Source organism: Ictidomys tridecemlineatus, chromosome 9 (assembly GCF_052094955.1).
Source record: "Ictidomys tridecemlineatus isolate mIctTri1 chromosome 9, mIctTri1.hap1, whole genome shotgun sequence".
Lineage (NCBI taxonomy): Eukaryota > Metazoa > Chordata > Mammalia > Rodentia > Sciuridae > Ictidomys > Ictidomys tridecemlineatus.
Genome location: NC_135485.1, coordinates 135,902,130 through 135,924,595, shown reverse-complemented (window position 1 = coordinate 135,924,595; position 22,466 = coordinate 135,902,130). Strand labels below are relative to the sequence as shown.

The following is a 22,466-nucleotide window of genomic DNA, read 5'->3' as shown; positions in this document are numbered from 1 at the left end:
AATTGAATTAGAATAAAAGATTTGTAAATGGCTAAATGTTTTTTAAATTTATTTGTTTAAATTTTCTTATTTATTCTAATTAGTTATATATGACAGCAGAATGCAATTCAATTCATATTACACAAATAGAGCATGAGTTTTCATGTCTCTGGTTGAACACAAAGTATATTCACACCATTCGTTTCTTCATATTTGTACTTAGACAATGATACCCATCTTATTCCACCATCTTTCTTGCCCCCAGACCCCCGCTCTTTCCATCTCTTTCCTTTTCCAAACTATCTAAAGTTTGTCTATTTATCCCAATGCCCCCCATCCCCATTATGAATCAGCATCCTTATATCAAAGAAGACATTTGGCATTTGGTTTTAGGGGATTGGTTTACTACACTTAGCATGATATTCTTCAACTGCATCCATTTACCTGAAAATGCCATGATTTTTATTCTCTTTTATTGCTGAATAATATTCCATTGTGTTTATATACCACATTTTCTTAATCCATTCATCGATTGACAGGCATCTAGGTTTGTTCCATAGTTTAGCTTTGTGAATTATGCTGCAATAAACATTGATGTGGCGGTGTCCCTGTAGTATGCTGTTTTTAAGTTCTTTGGGTATAAATAAAGAAGTGGTACAGCTGAATCAAATGGTGGTTCCATTCCAAGTTTTCCATGGAATCTCCTTACTGCTTTCCATATTGGCTGCACCAATTTGCAGTCCCATCATCAATGTAAGAGTGTGCCCTTTCCCCCACATCCTCACCAACACTTATTCTTGTTTGTATTTGTAATAGCTGTCATTATGACTGGAGTAAGATAAAATCTTAGGGTAGTTTTGATTTGCATTTTTCTAATTGTTAGAGATGTTGAACATTTTTTTCATATATTTGTTGATTATATATCATCTTATGAGAAGTGTCTGCTCAGTCCCTTGACCCATTTATTAATTGGGTTATTTAGTTTTTTGGCATTAAGTTTTTTGAGTTCTTTATATATCCTAGAGTTTAGTGCTCTATCTGATGTGCATGTTGTAAAAATTCACTCCCATTCTGTAGGCTCTCTATTCACCTGATTGTTTCTTCTTCTGAGAAGAAGCTTTTGAGTTTGAATCCATCCCATTTATTGAATCTTGATTTTCATTCTTGCAATATAGGAGTCTTATTAAGAAAGTTGGGCCTGATCTGAAGTGATAAAGAATGAAATCATGCCATGGGTCAATATCTCTAGCAATTAGAAAAATGCAAATGAAGATTTTGAGCCTATTTTTCCTTCTATTAAGTGCAGGGTCTCCAGTTTAATTCCTAAGTTCTTGATCCACTTTGAATTTTATGCATGATGAGGAACAGGGGTTTAGTTTCATTTTGCTGCATATGGATTTCCAGTTTTCCCTGCACCATTTGTTGAAGAGGCTATCTTTTCTTCAGTATATATTTTTTTTGCATAAATGGCTGAATTTTTATGCCAAGAGGTAAGCCTATTTATGAGTGTAGGTCTTATAATATAACATGCAAAATTGAATCTGTGACTAGTAACTAAATAACACATGTAATAAGGGCAGAGTTAAATACATAGAGCCTTCCATTTAAGTTAAATAGAAAATTATATGTTCAGAAAATATACTTGCCTTAACACATTTTTCCTTTAAGGTTCAAGTTCTTGCCTTAATATATATTTTATGAAGTTCACTTGTAATTACCTTATAATAATATTTTTTACAAAATTTTGCAGTGTCAGAGATTGAACCCAGGGCCTTTATCATTTAGGGTAATACAAGTCTCATTATAGTCATCTTAAAACTGGAAATGTTTTTCTGAATATGAAGACACACAGAGAGAGTGGGAGATAAAGATAAGAGATGAAGATGTAAGAAGGTTCAACTAGATGCATTCTTGCTTGCTGGCTTCTTATCTGAAAGAAGGGAGTTATGAACCCAGGAGAAAAGAGGGCATCTAGATACTGAAAATTGAAAAGAAATGGATTCTACTTGTGGCCACCAGAAAGAAATGTAGTATTACTGACACCTTAAGTTCAGCTTAATGAGGTACTTTTAAGAATTCCAACCTATGAACAATAAGACAATAAATTTGCATCATTTAAAGTTCTAAATTTGTAAATACTTTATCATGGCGGCATTAGAAAATTCATACTATTAACTACTGTCAGTCATCTAAATTTAAAGTAGACAAAAATGTGAATAAGGACCAAGAAAGGTCCTGTTTGATTGCTATTGTTAGCAAGATTAGCACTGGAGTTCTGTTTAGGTTTACTTCATGGATTTGAACCCAATCCCTCCAATACAGAGGCTCTGTAACTCATGTATCTGTTCACAGGGTGAATGATTTTTACCTGCTGATCAGTGTGACTTTTCTTAGGCATCAGTCACACCCCTCTATCTCTCTCTGCCTTTTTTTTTTTATAGTTCTCCTATGGCATTTTAATTTTTTTTTTAATTTTTTTTAATTTGTTTTAATTACACATGACAGTACAATGACCTTGATCATACATTTGAATCAGATGGGATATAATATCTCATTTTTTCTGAGTATACATACAGGTTGCAGAATCACATTGGTCATGCAGTCACATATATACACACAGTAATAATAATGTCTGTTTCATTCTACTATCCTTATCTCCCCAACGCCTCCCCTCCCCTCTCATCACTTCTCTCTACCTAATCTAGGGTAACACTATTCTTTTTTTTTTTCCTCACATCTTCATACAAGAATTTTGTATAACAATGAGGGTCTCCTTCCACCTTCCATGCAGCCTCTCTATCTCTTAGCCCCTGTTTTCCTCACTATTTCAGGTAACCCCCATCTGATCTAATCTAAGTTAACAAGGCTATCTCTTTATTACTTTTATTTATTTATTTTCAGTTTTAAAATTTGTTCTAATAAGTTATACATAGTAGCACAATGCATTTCAATTCATTGTACATAAATGGAGCACAACTTTTCATTTCTCCAGTTGTACGTGATGTAGAGTCCTACCACATGTGTGGTCCTATCTGTACCTAGGATAATGATGTTCATCTCATTCCCTTCACTGGGTAGAGCACAGGCAATTTGGGGGAATCCATCCAGATTCCCATGCTTGTGGGACAGCAGGTGACTCAGTAACTGAATAGTTCAGCCAGAAATCATCTCACTTCCTGTATCTCTATGAATCAAGTTAGATTATGAAGAATATTTTGCCTATGGCTTTGACATCAGGTCTAAAGTTGAAATAGTATCAGTTAGGAACTATTTTAGTTAGAAATAATAGATACTCAACATTATGGGTTGCCAAGGGATTTCAATGTTTAGCCATCAGAATATAGATGTTGTATTTGGCCCAATATTATTGTTAGGATGTGGTTTCTTTTAATCATTCCACTCTGTCATATATGTAGCTTTTGATATATTGCTGGGATTGTCTGTCTATAGGATGAGCAGGAGACTTTTCTGAAAATAGGTAGGATGAGTAGGTGAAAAGATTTCAAAAGTGGATAATAGTTACGCATCTGCCTCTGTTACAAGAAACTTAATACATTTGAGGAACCATCGTTTGTCCAGTGAAATTTCTCTACTCATAAACAATAACCTGCTATTTAATCATTTCATCAGAAAATAAATGGGTATGTTCAATTTTAATTGTGAGCTGAAGTTAATACCTCTATAATGATTAATTATATTATTAATACTAAAGAATGAAAATATAAAGAAAAAATAGCTTTGATGAAAGATTGGCACTCATCCCTACTGCATATGAAATAAATAAAATGTTCTTCAAAATATGGGATACATGAATTCTACAGAAGATGCTCTCATTTCTTAAGAAAAATTCTCTAAATAACTTCACGGAAAATAAATTATCTGATACTATTATTAAGATACTATTAAAGGCTAAGACCAACATACATTATTCATGAATTTTTACATATTCTAAACATTGTCACCAGTATTTGTGATGCATAGTCTACAGTTATACCATCAAGGACGCATAGAAAATATATTTTCTCCAAATTAGCTTTCATCAAGCTGACTATAGCTCCAAGACATGCATTAGTTTGGAAGCAGATGATTTATATAAGTTCCAATAATAGTCTCAGGGTCCTGGATACCAATCAATAGAGTCTTCCTAATGTTTTTCACTTGACTTTGTCGTTTATGCTGACACGGAGACAAAGATCACTGCACAAGTTCATAAAGACAGTTTTGGCATATTAAAATAATGATTTGAAAAAGAACTTTCAATGTTAGTAAAGTGTATTTTAAGGTCCTAATAGAATCGATTAACAGTGTCTTAAATAATGGCAAGACATCTATCTCCTTTACCTCTTTATTCAAAAATTCCCCTTCAGAGAGTTCCCCTCATTAATTCCTTGTCAGTTTGAATTGGTTATCTACTTAATGCCATTATATACAGATTTTTAATTTCTTTCAGATTCTGGTAGTGATGGCAATGACAATATGCATGCTGCATTTTTTATAAGACACAAAAGCCTAAGACGGCATTACGTAAATTGTGTCAGAATTTTTTTAAGTGACTCCGTGGTACAGTGGAGGAAGAACAAGGAGACAACCTGGTGGTTCTACCCCTGAATATTAAAATATATCACACCCTCATGTACTCTCCTGCTCCTCTGCCTAGTCAATAGCTTTTACACAGGAAAAACTCTTCAAGGATATCTTTGTATTAAAAAAAAAAACAGGATTCATTTTAATAAAAGTGAATTTAATATTCTTAAACAATTATTCAATTTTAAGTTTACATAGAGATAAATGAAAAATTTATAGGAAAGTGTCCACAATTATTAACTTTTGCCATTATCTTATAAAATAGCTTATTATTTTTCATCAGAATTTCAAAATACTGTAGACTCCTCCATATGATCCCAAGCTTAATTATTTAAAAAATTAAAATAATGACTGTTCAGGAAGGAGTATTCAATTTACTAATGAATATATATAAATTAGACAAAATTAATTAGCTTAAACTAATGTGATTATTTTGATAAAAAGAAATTCAGTGGCAGTAAAATTTAAGCAAAAGATTCCCAATAACCTCTATGTGTGGAAGTTTGGAATTCTGGACAATTATTTCATCAGGTAAACTTTTAAAAATCTGAGGAATCCTAACTTACTATTTAAAAAAACAAAATGTGTATACACTCTGTCTCTATTTCTTTCTCATGAAAGAGTCATGATGGGTGACCTCACACATTAGACCAGCAACACCACAAAATATGATATTAGAGTCAGATTAGCAAGAGATGGAACATTTTGACTCAGTCAACTTTGTACCAGTGCACATAAAAAGTAAAATATTTCGACATCACAAGTAGTATAGTAGAAAGAGAAATGGCTACAATACTAAACCCATTACAAAGGAGCACATAGAATAATTGAAATCTCTCTCTCTCTCTCTCTCTCTCTCTCTCTCTCTCTCTCTCTCTCTCTCACACACACACACACACACACACACACACACACAAAGTTTCACTGGGTTCTTGAATTGCTTTGAAAACATTTTTTGTGCAAGTGCAGAAATTCTGAATGGTTTCTCAAGATAATAATACTAAGAAATCTCATTTAAATTGGTAAAGAAATGTCTCAAATGTCTCCATGCTTCACGCAAGATACTTTTATTTCTTAGGGTATTTCTTAAGCTCTCTTACACTTATCTGATGCTGTGCCTCTTAATTTATTATGAAAATGTAAATAATCATTTACAAATCATCAAATCTTATTTTTTTACCACCAAACTTTTTGATCAAATCAGCATCCATATCCCTAATTAACTTTTTTTGCCTTTATCAAAAATGCCTCCTGATCAGTCCCATAGGAGTTAAGAAATATTCTTCATGGCTTAAACACAACAGTTTCCTTCTTCCTCTTGCTGGTATATCCATCAGAGAAGTACCCATTGCCCTGCTTCCACACCATCTTTGTTCTTCTTACAGAATCCAGGACCAAAGTGTCTGGAAGAGTCAGTACCTGGAAGTTGTCAGGAAATGTAGAAAAGGGAAGAGAGAAACGGTGCAAACAACACCATCTTGAAGAACTCTTCCCACAGGAAATGCATCATTCCCACCCCAATTGTTCAAGCAAATCACATTTCTGATCTCTTCTCTGCACCTCATCCTGACACCATCTCTTGGAACTTTGCAACTGAAATCCTTCTCTCCTCAGAATCACCCTTGTTATGATACTTTGCCTAATGTTTACATGAATATCTCTTGTGTTAAAAAAAAATGAAAGAGAAAAAAAACGTAGCTTGCATTGAATTATACCATCTTTTATCACCTTATTTTTCCTATTTTGACAGAAATTTCTTGAATGACTCTTACAGACATCGTACACCATATCCTCACCCCACTTCTCTGTTCAACTCATTGCAACCAGATTCTTATTTTTACCATTCCACTGAAATACTGATTATTATTTCACAAATAAATTTCTTTCGAGATTTTAATGACCTATATTTTATCCTCAAGAACTTGTTCTCTTGTAACTGACAGAAAGTTCCTTGCATATTTACAATGTCCCACCTCAGTTATGAGCCATCCTCCCCACCCCCATCTGCCCCAAAACCCATGCAGTTCACAAACTCGCACAGTTCAACAACGTTGGGATTTGCAATTCCAACATCCACCATCAAATGGAAATGATGGATAAATGTCCCATTTTCACATCCATTGGATTATTCTAGGGAGCATTCTGGAATGTTTACAGGGTGCAAACTTAGTTAAGCCCTCATTGATTGTCTCTACCAGTTTTATCATTCATGCATCTCTAATTGGCTTTTCCTCATTCCCTGATTCACTGATACTATTGTCTCACTCTGCCTAGAGGTTATTTTCCATGATATTCTTCTCAAATTCTTGGCCCAGGCACTGTGTTTTGACTCAATCCACACAAAGTATTTGGCCTTAAGAGTGACCACACAAAAGAGACATTTTGAATGACACTCTGAAACAAGGTCATTTATTAATCAGATGAAAGTAATTGCTGATTTGTCATCTAGATGGTGACACATGTACGATGAGTCACAAGTAGAAACAAGCAATGGTTTATGTAGAACCTCTAGTACTGGAAAGATACAGAGCAAAGGTAAAAATTGTGTAGATCTTACTATGATGAATAAATTGCAGTAGAAGCCTTGCAAATAGAGAATGATATGTTCAGGTCATCCAGCTCCCACCTATGACATGCCGTGAAAGCTGGAGAGGCTAGACAGGGGCATATAAAGATCCTGCAGCTACCACAGCAGACTGTGCTGTAAATCATGCAGGAACATTTACATGAGACTGGCACAGTGGCAAAGGACATTGAATGTTTAGCATTAAGTGTCATCCTATGATGAAGTAGGACTTCTGAAATTTAAATACTTAAATTTATTTCAGAATATATATGTATATCAAATTTCAAGTTGTGCATCTATAAGTATTGACAATTTTAATTATAAAATTAATCTCAATATAAATGAGAACTAGAATAAATTATTTGTGTGGTTTTATGTTAGCATCAATGTCTATGTTTCAATTTTTAGATTAGCAAGAGATGAAGCTGTAATTGGCCGGAATATATTTTTAATATTGAGGCCACATTTGATGATGATGGTAGTGGTGTTTATGGAGAAAAGCTAATAATTATTGAAAAGTTGACACATTCTAGACTTGTTACACACTCTATGAAATAGTTTCATTGAACAATATCTAATGGATGAAAACTTCACACCAAGAGACATTAAATCTTTTCTCCCAAATTAAGGAAATGAAAAACAATGAAGCCAAAATTTTAACCCAGATATGTTTGCTTCATTGTTCTATATATTCATATATATATATATATATATATTACCATTCAGTAGAAAAATATGGCTCAGTATAAACAGTAGATTACCACCCGCCCATTCAATTAAGACAGAAAGATGTGTATCTATATATTTTATATATATATAAAATCACACACACACATGCAAACACATACACCCCTCATATCATGCAAATGAGTGTGTGTTTTGTCTTAAAAATGCTGAAACCATTTATGGATCTTTGCAATAGTCTTGATATAGGAGATTGAAATTTATTTTAGTATTCAGAAAGAGAGGACACTGTCTTGTTTTAAAATACTTAGTGAATATTTATGTGACAATGTTGAGAAACAGACATATTGTAGAGAGGATTATGAAGTAGAAATTATAGTTCCTGAAGACTGATTTGATATGGAGTGAGATGTAATCAGGTATAATATTCAGGTATTCAAAAGCCAACACAGATCAAGTACCAATCAATCAGATTGAATGTCAGATCTACCAGAATAGGCAATAGCTATACCAGTCAGTCTTGGCTCATTATTAGTGTGGCTAAAAAAGGAGGAAGAAAATGTGTAGTGCATCTTGATTCTGTCTTAATTGAATGGGCAGGTGGTAATCTACTGTTTATGCTGAGCCATATTTTTCTACTGAATGGTAATATGGCCTTATTTCCTTCAGGAAATAGTTTTCTAAATTGTCCTCAACTGAAAAAAAAGTGAAAAAATTAAAATCATAGTGTTACTATCCTTATAGTAAGTTTTTTTTTTGTGAAGATCAAATAAAATATATTTTGTCATCCACAGAACAATAGAAAAAAATGGATAGGGATTCAATATTTAAATATTTTGTACTTTATACAGAAAATATGTATTTAAAAGATAAAATGCTGAAGTATATTGTTTTATTCTGAACTATAAAAACATAATACCAGAGATTAAATATGTAAGAGAATTATCTTTAGCATAAAAGTATCTCTTGATAAGAGAAATTTATGTAGGATAAAGGTATTTATTGATAATAGCATATTAATTTACATGTGACTTTGGTGACCTATTATAGTTAAGATATTTTAACAAATTATTATAAAATAATAGGATGCTACATGGAAACACTTATTTCTGAAATTTCAAAGTATACACTTATGTTCATATCAAAAAGAACATATGTTTACTTTGTATATAAATATGTTGATAATATTATACTTTATTTTATACTGCTATATACCTCTCTTAAATAGAGGATGGAAGGTAGGTATTGAATAGGGTATTATGGAAAAACAATTGAAATGACAGAAAAATCAATATGGTGCAATTTTCTGATTTTTAAAACTTTTATTTCAAATGTTATTCTAGAACACTAACAAAATAAAAAACTGAATGAGTAAACAGGCAACACTTTCACACATTCTTGATGGGTTGATAAATGGCTTCAGTTTATTTTAGGACAATTTATCAATAACAATAAAATTTTAATGTGCACATATTTGTATTCAGATATTTACTAAAAAAGCACATAAACATATGGTCATTACATCATTGATAATGGTGTAAAATATTTAAATAACTTAAAGTATCCATGGGTACACAACAGATGGTGTAAGTTTTGTGTACCCTGGTACCAATACACAACAAAATCCAAAGCAGTAGTTAAAATAATCCACTTACACAGAATTGCTAACCTGTGGAAATGTTCTCAATATATTGTTAAGTGGCAAAGGATCATTTTCTTTTTTTGGTATTATATAGTATGAATGATTCCTTTGGTGTAGCTGAGAATTGAATTCTATTCTTAGGAAACCAAAGCTGCTTTGTGTCTTGGCTATACCCTGTTGCCTTCCAGCCATATTAACAAAATTAGCATAAATATAACCCTCGTGCCTTAGATTCCCCAGATACGAGGAACTCCTGATTAATTTCACATTGGGTAATGGGTGCCTGGCAATATAGATCATCCTTAATTTGCCTGGAGTCTGTACTTATTCCCAAAAGAACAAAATAAACCAATAGACATACTTGATTACCCTGGAACATTCATTCATAAGAGCTTATAAAAGAATGCTTACAACACAACTTAAGAAACACCTCTAACTACAGGAAATCAACATCACTAAATGTGATACATACAAGCGAATAGAACGGCAATCAAGCAATATGTGGGAAAATATCAGAGAAAGACGGTGGAAGGAGGAATAAGAAAGAAAGGAGAAAGGAGGTGGGGACATGGAAAGGAAGAATAGATGATTTTACTTTTTAGAGTCTTCAATATATGATTCTCACATGGCTTTTTAAATTTATCTCCCACCTACACTTCTAAGCATTTCATAAACCAATGAACTGGATCGTGTGATTTTCTCGGTACATGATTCAATATTTTCAGTTCCCATGATGTTGTTCATACTCTCCCCTCTAGAAATTTTCTTTGTAAAAAAAAAAAATCTTACATGGTTTGCAAGACAAATTTGAGGGCTACCCATCCCACAAAGTCTTTATTTTTCAACATCTTTATTTGTGCATTATATTCATACATAATAGTGGTTTCACTTTGCATGATCCTACATGCATGCAATATACTTTGTTTTGCTTCAGTCCCCAGGACTTACTGTTTCCCACCCTCTGTTCCCTTTTCTCTATTCTACTGGTCTTTCCTCTATTTATTGTGTGTGTGTGTGTGTGTGTGTGTGTGTGTGTGTGTGTGTAAAGGAAATCCACTGTGAAATATCCATATATATATACATAGCATAATTTTGCAAATTTAACTCCATAGTTCCTCCCTTTTCCTATTCCTCTTCCCTCTCCCTCCATTCCCTTTCTCTACTCCATTAAACTCCCTTCTGTTTTCATGATTTTCATCTAGCTTCTGTATGACAGAAAATATTTGATCATTGATTTTCTGAGTCTGGTATATTTCACTTAGCATGATGTTCTCTAGTTCCATTCATTTGCCAGCAAATGCCAAAATTTCCTTCTTCTTTAGGGCTGAACAAAACTCCATTGTGTATACATACCACATTTTCTTTAACCATTTATCTGCTGACAGGCAACTGTGCTAGTTCCATAACTTGACTAATAGGAATTGGGCTACTATAAATACAGATATGCCTATATCACAAAAATGTGCTGATTTTAGTTATTTTGGATAAAAACCAAGGAGTGGGATGTGTGGTTGATATGGTGGCTCTATTCCTCATCTTTTGAGGAATCTTCATACTGCTTTCCAAAGTGGTTATTCTAATTTGCAGTCCCATCAGTAATACCCATACATCCTCACCAGAATTTATCATTATTGTATTTTTGATGATTGTCATTCTGAGTGGAATGACATGAATTCTTGGTGTAGTTTTGACTTGCATTTCCCTGATTGCCAGTGTTATTGTACATGTTTTCATATCATTTTGTCCATTTGTATTTCTTCTTTTGAGAAATGTCTCTTTAATTCTTTTGCCCATTTATTGATTGGGTTATTTGGTTTGAGGGTGTGTGTGTGTGTGTGTGTGTGTGTGTGTGTGTGTGTGTGTAAGTTTTAAAAGGCTTTGTATATTCTTGATATTAATTTCCTGTTGGAGTAATAGTTGGCAAGGATTTTTCCTTAATCTGTAAGCTCTGTCTTCATTCTCTTGTTTCCTTTGATGTGCAGAAGCATTTTAATTTGATGCTGTCCCATATATTGGTTCTTGGTTTTATTTCCTGAGATTTAAATTTCTTGTCCAGGAACTTGGTGCCTGAACCAATGTCTTGGAGTGTGGATTCTATATTTTCTTCTAGAAGTTGCAAAATTTCTGATCTAATTCCTACCTCTATGATCCATTTTGAATTGACCTTTGTGTCTGTCACAAAGCCTCTCTTGACTAATCATTATTCTGGACCAAACTCTCACTGCAATAAGTTCTGAAAGTAGACCATTATATTTTATCTGAAATTTTAAGAACATCTAAGGTGTTCTATAGGTGCTAGTAAATATTTTGTTGTTTTCCTCTGTATAAATAATTTTATTAATAAATAAATAAATAAATTTCCTTATTTTCATTCTGGAAATATTAACATTCTCTTTCCTGTGTAATTTTTTTTAACTTATAAAAGTTTATTTTTCTGAAGTTTCTCCTTTTTTCTCATTTTAATGAATTTTCTAAAAATTCATCAGCTTTCCTTTTAGTTCTTACAGAGCTATAACAAAGTAAAATATTATTGTTGTTTATAAAAACATAGCAGATTAAATTGTATCATCATTACCACTTCTTTTTTTAATATTTATTTTTTAGTTGTAGTTGGACATAATACCTTTATTTTATTTATTTATTTTTATGTGGCGCTAGGGATCAAACCCAGGACCCCGCACCTACTGGGTGAGCGCTCCACTACTGAGCCACAACCCCTGCCCCACCATCACCACTTCTTAAAAACATGATTACAAGCAAGATTTTGACCTTATTATAAGTTTTAAGCATTTATGCAAGATGCCCACTGGAATTCTGCCTTTACAAGTTCTAAAGACTTATAGGCACAAAGTGTCTATGCACTATGATAGAAAATGTGTTATAAAGCTATTTCTGGACACAAAACAGTTTCACTTAATTTTTATATTTACCTGTGTATAATACATACATGATTGTTTATGTGTATATAATTATTTACAGAATAAGTAGTTTTCTGGTGGTTTTAATTTATGAATTTTATAGAATTATTTTTTTGTGAGATAGTAGATGCTACTGTTTAGGCTACGATATGGTAGAAAATTTATGTTATTTGTTTGCTTCATTGCCTCTAACAATAATTGTTTACTATTCCTAATACCCCCTCCATAAACTATGAAGCGACAGAATAGCTCCTTCATCTTATATGGGACCCATGGTATCTGACTCCTGCTTTTTCTAAGCTGACTTGACACTGCTCTCTCTCTTCTCTGTTGCTTAGCCACACTGGCCTTCTTTCCCTTGAATTTGCAAAACTCCTCTGAGTATTAAAGAATAAATGCTGATTCTCATTTTTTATGCTTTTCTCCAAATGAAGTAATAAACTCTTTTTTTTCCTGCCTGATTCAAATATCACCTGTATAGAAGGATTTTCCCAGTTATCCTGATAGTCCTCACACTTTATATCTTCTTATTTTTTAAAAAATTTTCTAGTAAGTGCTATTTATTTTCTTTATAGGGCATACCATTGAAACTGCACTAATTTATTTAGTTTCATTAATTTCAGCAACATCAGAATGCAACATTCTTTAAAAATGGAGCTTTATCTTGTTCAGTGTTGAATTCTCGTACCTACAATGGAGTCTGCCACATGGCCACTATCTAGGGAATAAATTAACATCTTTCAGCTATTCACATTCTGGAAAACATTGTATTGTTTTTGGTATCATTAATGAGGGTGAAGAAGTGTTCTGGTGCCAAAATTAGGACCACTCCACATTTCCAAACATTTTTAAAGGTTCAAAATAATAATGAATACCATTTCTTTCTTTAAATCTTGAATTGCCCTACTCCAGAAATGGGAGAGTTTGATTTAGATTGTTATAAGGGGAAACACTTAAGTCTGCGGAGAGTGATATCAGTTTCCCAGTGAAGAATTTTGTTGCTACATTGGCTGTTCATTTAGAACTGGCTAGTGTATCTTGCACAGCTTTTGCATAGATGATAGAATGAAGTGGGCCATTTGGATCATCCCACAGACATAGAGAAGCACAGTTACTGCTTTGTAATGATGGAGCAGCTGCTGTAGAAGACTAATTGTTGCTAGTTATTGCAGCTTTTTGCAACTTGAATAGGAACTCTGAAAGAAAAAGAAAGGGAAAGTGAGAGCGCAAAAGAGAACAAATTACTTCTGATAAATTCTAAGCCAGGAATAGACAATTTGAACTGGGAATGTGGGAAGTGAAAAAGAAGAGAAAGACAACGTAGGAACAGATGGATATTTACTCTTTTTTTTTTCTCTATCAGAGGTATGAAGACAACAAGAGAGAAATTTAACTCAAAAATTGTGTTGCTCTTTTATCAAAGAACAAAGAGCAGAAGAGGGAAAATAGACCCTGCAATGAAAATTAAGTGCTATGCTTCTGCCAGCTGTCTTCAGTGGCTTGCCCAGTTTTTGAGTGATTAAAAGAGAAGTTATAAACCAGAGTACTTCACCTGCTTACTCGTAGGGGCTTTGATGTTGGGATGCAATAACTCTTTCAGCATGGATGGAATTCAAAGACTTACCTTATTAAACTCCTCTGGGAAGTGAAACTACTGAAGATATTTTATTTTGACCACTGTTAAAATTTTTTTAAAGGAGAAAGCAGAAAACTTATGTTAAACAAATATATGAACTTATAATAAAAAATGCCTATGTGGAAACCATTCCTGAATGCATGTAGCTGTCAGTATAATTAATTACCAATAGGTAAAACATAGATCTTAGGTATTCATTAAGATGATTATAACAACCAAGTACAGAGAATTGAATCATTTTGTTAATCAGAATAACTGTATGCCTGAAAAATAAACTTGATTTGAACAATATTGATTCACATGACTATTACTTTGAGTTGATATTTTTATGAACATATTTTTATCTCTTTTCACCCTATTTTGTATGTGGCATGTTTGCTGATGCATGAACTCTGTCACTTAGACTCTTATAAAAGCACAAATATAGACCCCCAAATGGGTTTGCTCTGTTTCTGCTTATCAAATATCAACTAGAACTATTAAACCTATAGTTTATAGTGAATTTCACACTCCCAAATTATTTAATTTCAACATCAGTAAAATAAATATTTAATTTCATCTCCATTTTGAGCAGTTCTCTCTATTTTTTTTTCCATGACTAATTTTCTACTGAAAAGAAGCCAGGGGGAAATAAAGGATATTTGTATCCCACCTAGTCTTCTGGCTTAAAATTGAATTTAAAACAACAACAACAACAACAAAATAAATGCTTTAGGGGGAATATTAAACTTAAATGTGGCACCAGTATTAACAGCATCGATGTAGTACAGATCTCAAGTTTAAGATGAAAGTAGTAGTTGCTGACTTAGTTTTCTCAATTCCTTGCAGGTTATCAATTTCACCCCAAAGAATATACACAAAGAGATATACTCAAAATATATTTTATTTATCTGTTTTGTGTCATTGGCAAATAATTCCTGTTGATTCTGGGTCCAAAATATATGAAATATATTGACGTCTCTACTTTTCTGTTGTCATCACTCTTACTAGCCTGAGCTCCAACAATATTCCCCTAACATGTATCTATTTTCCCTTTCATGTCTTTCATTTACCAGTCACACCATCTTATCAAAGTATACTGAGAATTACTCTCTTGAGTAGTTTGTATAACTTTATATTTACTAGGTTATTTATAATTTGGTAGAAAATGCTAAAATATGAACATACAATTCCTTTATCACTGCTTTTCCTTTTAAAAAAAATTATACATTGTGCTGAAATGTACATGATATAAAATTAATCATTTCATTGTGAATAATTCAATGGCATTTAGTACATTCACAATTTAGTAAAACCACTAAGTCTAGTTTCAGACAATTGCATATACTGCAAAATAAAACCTGTACCTATACAATATTTTCTTCCCATTTCTCCTATGCCCCAGCCCTAGGAAATGACAATTTCTATGTATCTATAAATTCTGGACATTTTATTTAATAAAGTCACAGAATGTGTGAATTTTTTTCTGGCTTATTTCACTTAGCGTAATGATTTTGAGATTCACCCATGTTTGTGCATGCATTGGTGCTTTATTCGTTCATTTGTGGCTTAATAATATGCCATTGTATGTACATATCATTTTTTTCATCCATTAATAGACTTTTGGACTTTTTATAGCGTCAGGTGAATAGTTCTGCTATGAAGAATTACAAATATCTCTTCAAGAACTTTCTATTTATTTGGTTTTTAAAAATTTATCTGTAGCTGTTCAGGATTGAATCTGGGCTTTCCACTACTGATCTACACCCCCAGCCTTTTTGATTTTTCACTTGAGACAGGGTGTTAAGAACATGCCCAGGCTGTCCTGAACTTAAAATCTTCCTGCCTTGGCCGTCTGGGTCACTAGGATTATAAGCATGCACCACCAGGTCTAGAAAGATCCTGCTTTTAATAATTAAAAATAAACACCATAAATGAGATTGCTTGATCCTATTGGGTTCAATGGAAACTCTTTGAGGAACATTAATATTGATTTACAGAGCAGTCCCCCTATTCTGTATTTGCTCCTATAGTTCAGAGATGTTCCAGTTTTACATATCTTTACCAATACTTGCTTTCTGTGGATTTTGCTGTTGTGTTATGTGGTTTTTGCTGTTCATTTGTTTGTTTTATAATAGTCATCCTGATGGGTGAGGGGTTATATCTCATTGCCCATTTTATTGGTATTCTCTCAGTTTCTGAGATCTCAATTTGTTTGTGTATTTCAGAACCATTCTCTTGTGATCACTGTATTTTTATAATATGCTTTGAGAAAAGTTAATCCTTCAATATCATTTTTTAATTGCTTTGGCTATTCAGGGATTTTTGAAATTCCATTGAATTTTAGTATGTTTGACACTCAGAATGATATTACACATTAATATCTATGCTTTCATGAAGAAAATTCTGATGATATTTTGATAGAAATCAGTTGAAATTATTGTTCCTTTTGGGTCATGTGAAGATCTTAATGATGTTAACTCCTTCAACACATGAACAGTGTCTTTCATGTATTTATTTATTAATTTTTCTGAATCTAGCCATGAAGAAGCATCAAAGAAATTCACAAAAGAGTTTTGATTTGAAATAAAAATGAGAATAAAAACAAAAATAGAAGTATGGCCAATAACATCAATTCATGAAATGTAAAGAAAAACTGAAAAATATTTTTTAGGTAGACTAAAACTGACAACTTCATAATGTACTTGACTCTAGACTAGACACATTGCTGAAGAGAACAATTGTTACACATATCATTGGGTCGATTGAAAAACTAGAATATGAATATATATATATAACTAAATTTGCTGACATCATTCATTCCACTTATGGCTATGGAAAAGAATAAATTGATGACCAGCAAATGCGTACTCTGGCTTTAGGGATACAGGGAAACGACATAAACAACTTGTTCTTCGATAATTCAGAGACAGGAAATAAAGATAATTAATGTCTTGTTTTTCCATTACTATGACAAGTATCTGAGAGACTCAACTTAAAAGGAAGAAAAGCTTATTTAGGCTCTTATTTTCAGAGGTTTCAATTCGTTGTCAGTTGGCTCTGTTGCTTTTGGGCTTGTGGAAATATGGTACATCATGGCAGGGAACACGTGGGGTGGAGAGGTCTGGTCACCTCATAACAACCAGAAAGTGAAAGATAAGAAGAAGTAAGGTCTCTATAGCTCCTTCAAGGACAAATTCCCCATGACCAAACCTCCTTCCTAGGCTCCACTTCCCTCCCAATAGTGTCAGGGACTGTCCACCAAACCTCTACACATGGGTCTGTGGGGGGACATTCAAGGTCCAATGTAGAGAATGGAGAGAGAGAAAGCAAGGATGAAGGATAAATCAATTGAGTTAAAATGTTAACAATAATTCAATATGGCTAAAAGGTTAATGAGTATCCTTTTTATTCAATATGGGTAAAGGTGAATTAATGAGCATCTTTTGTATTATTCTTTAAATTTTTATAGGTTTGAAACTTTTTACAAATGAAAGTAAAAATTGAAAATGGAGTCTGTTGTAATTTATCTATTTTGTATGTATTTTGCAATGTGATTTTTTGGGGGGGTATGTTTTTAGAATTTCTGTAAGAAGTGAAATATTTTCATGTTTTACCCCATGTTTATTTCTTGACATATAATATGGATTTTTTCCACAAAATAAGATACATAACAGTATCCTCAAAGATATTTGAAGAATTTTCTCTTGCTTTGGCTTTGATCACAAAGTTTTTCCTGCTAATGATACTTTTTTCTTCCATTACTAATTCCATAATCTCCCTTTCAAGTTTGTCATAGTTAAACCAGATTAATTATGCATTTGTATTACTCATCCAATTTTGAGCTAATTAGATTGTAAATAGCTTGATCTCTTTCATATTTTAATCTCTATTTTAAAAACCTGTGCATTTTAATTAATGTAGAAACACTCTCTGAAAAATTAAAATTACAGCCTTCTGCAGATTTTTCTGATGCATAAGATACTGTTTTATGTGTTTTGAAATTGAAACAAGTGGAAGGATGATAATATTAAAACAAGTGCACTTATTGCACCTATTTCACCTTCTCACACACCATTAATGCTTTGAGGATGAGCAATATTTATGCAAATACCAAATGTTTCAAGCTGATGTGTTTAGTGGTGGGCAGCCTCCAGTAATGAGAAATGATCATGAATATGCACAAATGAACCCACCTGTTCTTTAACATCCTGGTAGTACCCTAGGACTGATGTATTTCTAAACGAGTCAACACTTTTTTTTTTAATTAATAGAGGAAGAATTAGGCTTTCTGGCAGTAGATAAGAATTGCCATCACAATGATCAATTATCCACACCTCTGAAAAAAGGGGAAAGAAAAAAGTAAAAAGAGCCTATTAACCATGTAAATATTTTGTCAACATCGAGGAATAAGGCAGTCCTATGTGAGAGTATTATACCTGAAGGATTTGAGTCATAGAAAGTGATAGAATGAAAAGAAGATGATTACCTGTGTTTAAAGGTTGTATATTCTGCAAAAATCCTGATGTGTATGCACGAAATTAAAAACATTTTTATCATGTTTTCCAGCACTCAAAATCCTTTACCCTCCCTACATCTTACCCTTTCCATCTATTATACACTGTAATTTCAATCTTAATAATTCTGAAATCTCATTGCCCTTCATCTAAAGTTAAGCATACTTTCCACTCTGCACTGTTTTTTTTTTAATCTCATTTCCAGTGATTTTCTCTTTTTCTTCACTTTCCCACATTATAAGTGGGATATTGATCTGCCCTATTTTTCATTGGTACCAACCTATCAGATCAATTTTAAAATAATTCTACATGACCATATTCCATAGTTCATTATTTTAATAACCTCATTCCCTTTTTACATTCTCATTGCCCTTATGAAACAAATCCTAACCCTTGATCATTCTCTTTCCATTTCTTTTTTTAATTGATTTTATTTTTTAAATAGATGACAGCAGAATACATTACAATTGCTCTTTTCACTTCTAAGTGAGATTATCCATACGCTTGGGGGAAAATTACTTCCCAAATATGAGCATTATCAGTACACATTATGTCTAGCATCCTTGATGGTGGTCATGTTCACCTTTTTTATTAGGAATTCTATATATTCTAACTCATTTGAGATTTACTTGTATTTAGCACAGTCTTTCAACAATAGTCAATGAAGCAAGCTCAGGTCATATCATGTCTAAAAAAATCTACTGGACTGTATATATCCTCTATAAACTACCTCATCATTTTCTTCTCTTCATCTCAATTCAAGATTTCTTCTCCAATTATCAAAACGGTGCTTGTTTTAAGGTTCTTTACTTAGGACCTTCTGGATGCCAATTTAAAAGCATATTTTAAATTTCTTAGCCATTGTCTTCATCATTCATTGTTTGAAACATTTCTCTTGGATTTTGCATTCTAAACCCCACCTATTGTATTATACTATTTGTGTTCTGACTTCTTGATCTGATTTACTGAATCATGAGTTCTAAATCAACTCTCTCTCTCTCTCTCTCTCTCTCTCTCTCTCTCTCTCTCTCTCTCTCTCTCTCTCTCTCTCTCTCTTCAGCTTTCCATCACCGTCATCAGAACATCCAACAAAAACTATTAGAAGAGGAAAGTTTCTTTGGGCTCTCAGTTTTAGAGGTTCAGACCATGGTCCACCTACTCCATAGCTCTGGGACCAAGATGAAGCAGAGGGAAGCAGCTCAGCAAATGATACTAGAAAGCAGAGAGAACTCTGAGCACCAGGGGACAAAATATAAATGGCCGACGCCAAGCCCCAGTGATTTACTTCCTTCAATCACATCCTACCTGTCCATAATTATCACCTTCTTAATTCATATGAGTGAATAAACCACCTGATTAGGTCACAACTCTCATAATCTAGTCATTTCCCCTCTTAGGGACCTTGCATTGTCCCACACATGAACTTTTGGGGGACCACACACACGCAAAACATAGCAGTTTCTTAACACTGGAGTTTCTCAAGATTCAGTGTTATCTTCTCTCCTCAATCTTAATTCACCTATGTTAATCACTTTCACTGTCTTCTATATATCCTCTACAGGTCAGTGAATTCCAAATTTATACTTAAAGTTCTTCATTAAGCTCCAACTGTCTATTAATTCCAAAAGGAACTAAAATATTTCCTGGCACATAGTAAAACCTAACCTATATGTCAAATAAAGCCCAAAATTATCCAAATTGAACACAGTCCAGACTCTGGATCTTGTCAGCCACAGAAAATAACCATGTCTTCTCCAGGGGTTGGCTCAGTTATTCATGTAGTACTTAGTTATCCATTACCCACCTTCATGAACGTGATAGATACTGGTGATCACACTAATTACAAAGCCATGTTTTTCTCCAAAATGCCACTAAAATCAATTTTATTCCCTTACATCTGTCACCACACTTGTTGAAGAATTGATCTAGAATTTTCCATTGTCTACTATTGACCTATTTTATAACTAGTCTAAAAATAATATATTATTGTTATTTTTTTTCCTCCTTGGAAGACATCACTTCTATAATTTTCTGCTTAAACTTGCAATCATTTTGGTACTAAACTGATTTTCTCGTTTTCTTTCCTTTCTTTTTACTTTTTCTTTCTCTTTTCATCTTTCTTTGGTGGAGGGATTCTCTCTCTATGTAAGTTACTTAAGAGCTTTGCTGGCAGTAACAGGGGCACATACCTGTAACCCTAACTACTTGGAAGACTGAGCCAGGAGTCCCACAAATTCAAGACCAGCTTGAACAACTTAGTGAGATCCTGTCTCAAAATAAATTTTTTGAAAGGCTGGAGATGTCACTAAATGGTAAAGTACTTTTCTAGCATGAACAGGATTAATTCCTAGTACTGCAAAAAATAAAATATAAAAAATGCACTTTCCAAACTAGTAAAACTATAAAGAATTTCTAGTTTTCATGCAGTCACACATTATGAACTTTCATTCATATAAATTGTAAATTTTTTTGCTGTGTACTCACTGTAGAGAAGGGTCTACATATTTTCTTTTTCATACTACTTTATTCCCAGTGACTATTACAGTTCCTGGTACCAAGTAAGACACAAACTACTGTTTACAATCAATGAATGCAGTGACATAAATTCTTTCTCATTGGAAGACATAAATATTATATGTAGTTTTCATTTTCTAATAAAATAGGTGGTACAACTCAACTAGTTAAAACACATCAAGAATTCTAAGAATAAATACCAACAAAATACTCTATGTGATTTCTATATGAGGTTCCTCAGGATACATTAATGTAAAGGATAATAGGAGACAGTAGGGTTTCCAATATATTTTATAAAATAATCAATATGATCTCTAATGTAAGCTCAGAAAAACTTAAAGTAAACATTAATTCCATTCAATTCAAAGCATTTCTACAAAGAAATAAAATTATTTTTGTTTTTCTTACATAATATAGCACAAGAAATTAGAACATAAGTTCAGAATACTAAAATGTGTATCATCTGAAGTAGAACAAATTAAATCTCCCAGGATTAAGAAAGGGATTTGTTTCAGGATCTTGGATATAGCTAAACCTCTAGGGCTGTTAGCTTGTTCTAGATATGTGGACTGGAAAATATCAAGAATAAGTAACCAGGAAAATAATTACGGATTTTTTTTCTATGTCTTAAGTGAGGTTTATGAAAGTCTTAATTGTAAATAATTCATAGTTAAATCCTTTGCTGCATGACCAAAATGCAATTTTTTTGGTTGCTTATTTAAAATAATCCATATGGTTTAAATACCAGATGTTCAGATAACATAGTAGATAATTGTGTTCTAAAATATATAAATTGATATTTACTTCTTTCCAGTATGAAATATAACCTTATGATGATATGTCAGATAGGTAAATATGAGCTACCATGAACTGTAATATTCACAAATACGTGGGAGTGTGCCTGATACAGTGACTTATTCATAATGATAAGATGATAATGGTGACATAATTGCACACTTGCAACCAAAAATAATTATTTTACTATCGCTTTAGAAAATGTAAATTCATCATTACACTCATCCTAAAATGTGGTATTTAGTTCTAATTATATGCATCTAAACACATTTGTATGTTATTTAAGAGACATTTCTGAAATTTATTGGATAAAGTTTGCTGAAAAATCACATACTATCTCTAACTCACTTTGTTGATTACATGTGTCTTAAAGGTTAATTGAGATTACTTGAACCATAAGTAAGTAATCTATGAATGAATAGCAATCCAAGAAGTTGACAGTTATTTACAGATAAGAAGGCAGACTTTTGAAAAAATATTCATACAACTTCAATCAATTTACCTTAATATATTTACTCCAACAAATTTACCTTAGTAAATTTAATTTATCAAATGAATAAATTTAGTTCAATATACATTTTAAACTTTTGCTATACTGACAGTATAATAAGAATATTGGAAGAATAGAAGAACTACTCAAATTGTGTGTTCA

General features: G+C 32.7%; 1 long non-coding RNA gene across 1 annotated transcript in view; it reads left to right on the top strand.

Annotated features, from left to right (window-relative positions):
* LOC144366948 (uncharacterized) overlaps window positions 1-14,300 on the top strand; it is a 42,902-nt gene extending 28,602 nt beyond the window's left edge. Inside the window, exon 4 of the long non-coding RNA XR_013426158.1 lies at window positions 13,737-14,300. This is a non-coding gene — a long non-coding RNA (uncharacterized LOC144366948). The remainder of the gene's footprint in view (window positions 1-13,736) is intronic.
* Window positions 14,301-22,466: the final 8,166 nt, after the last annotated feature.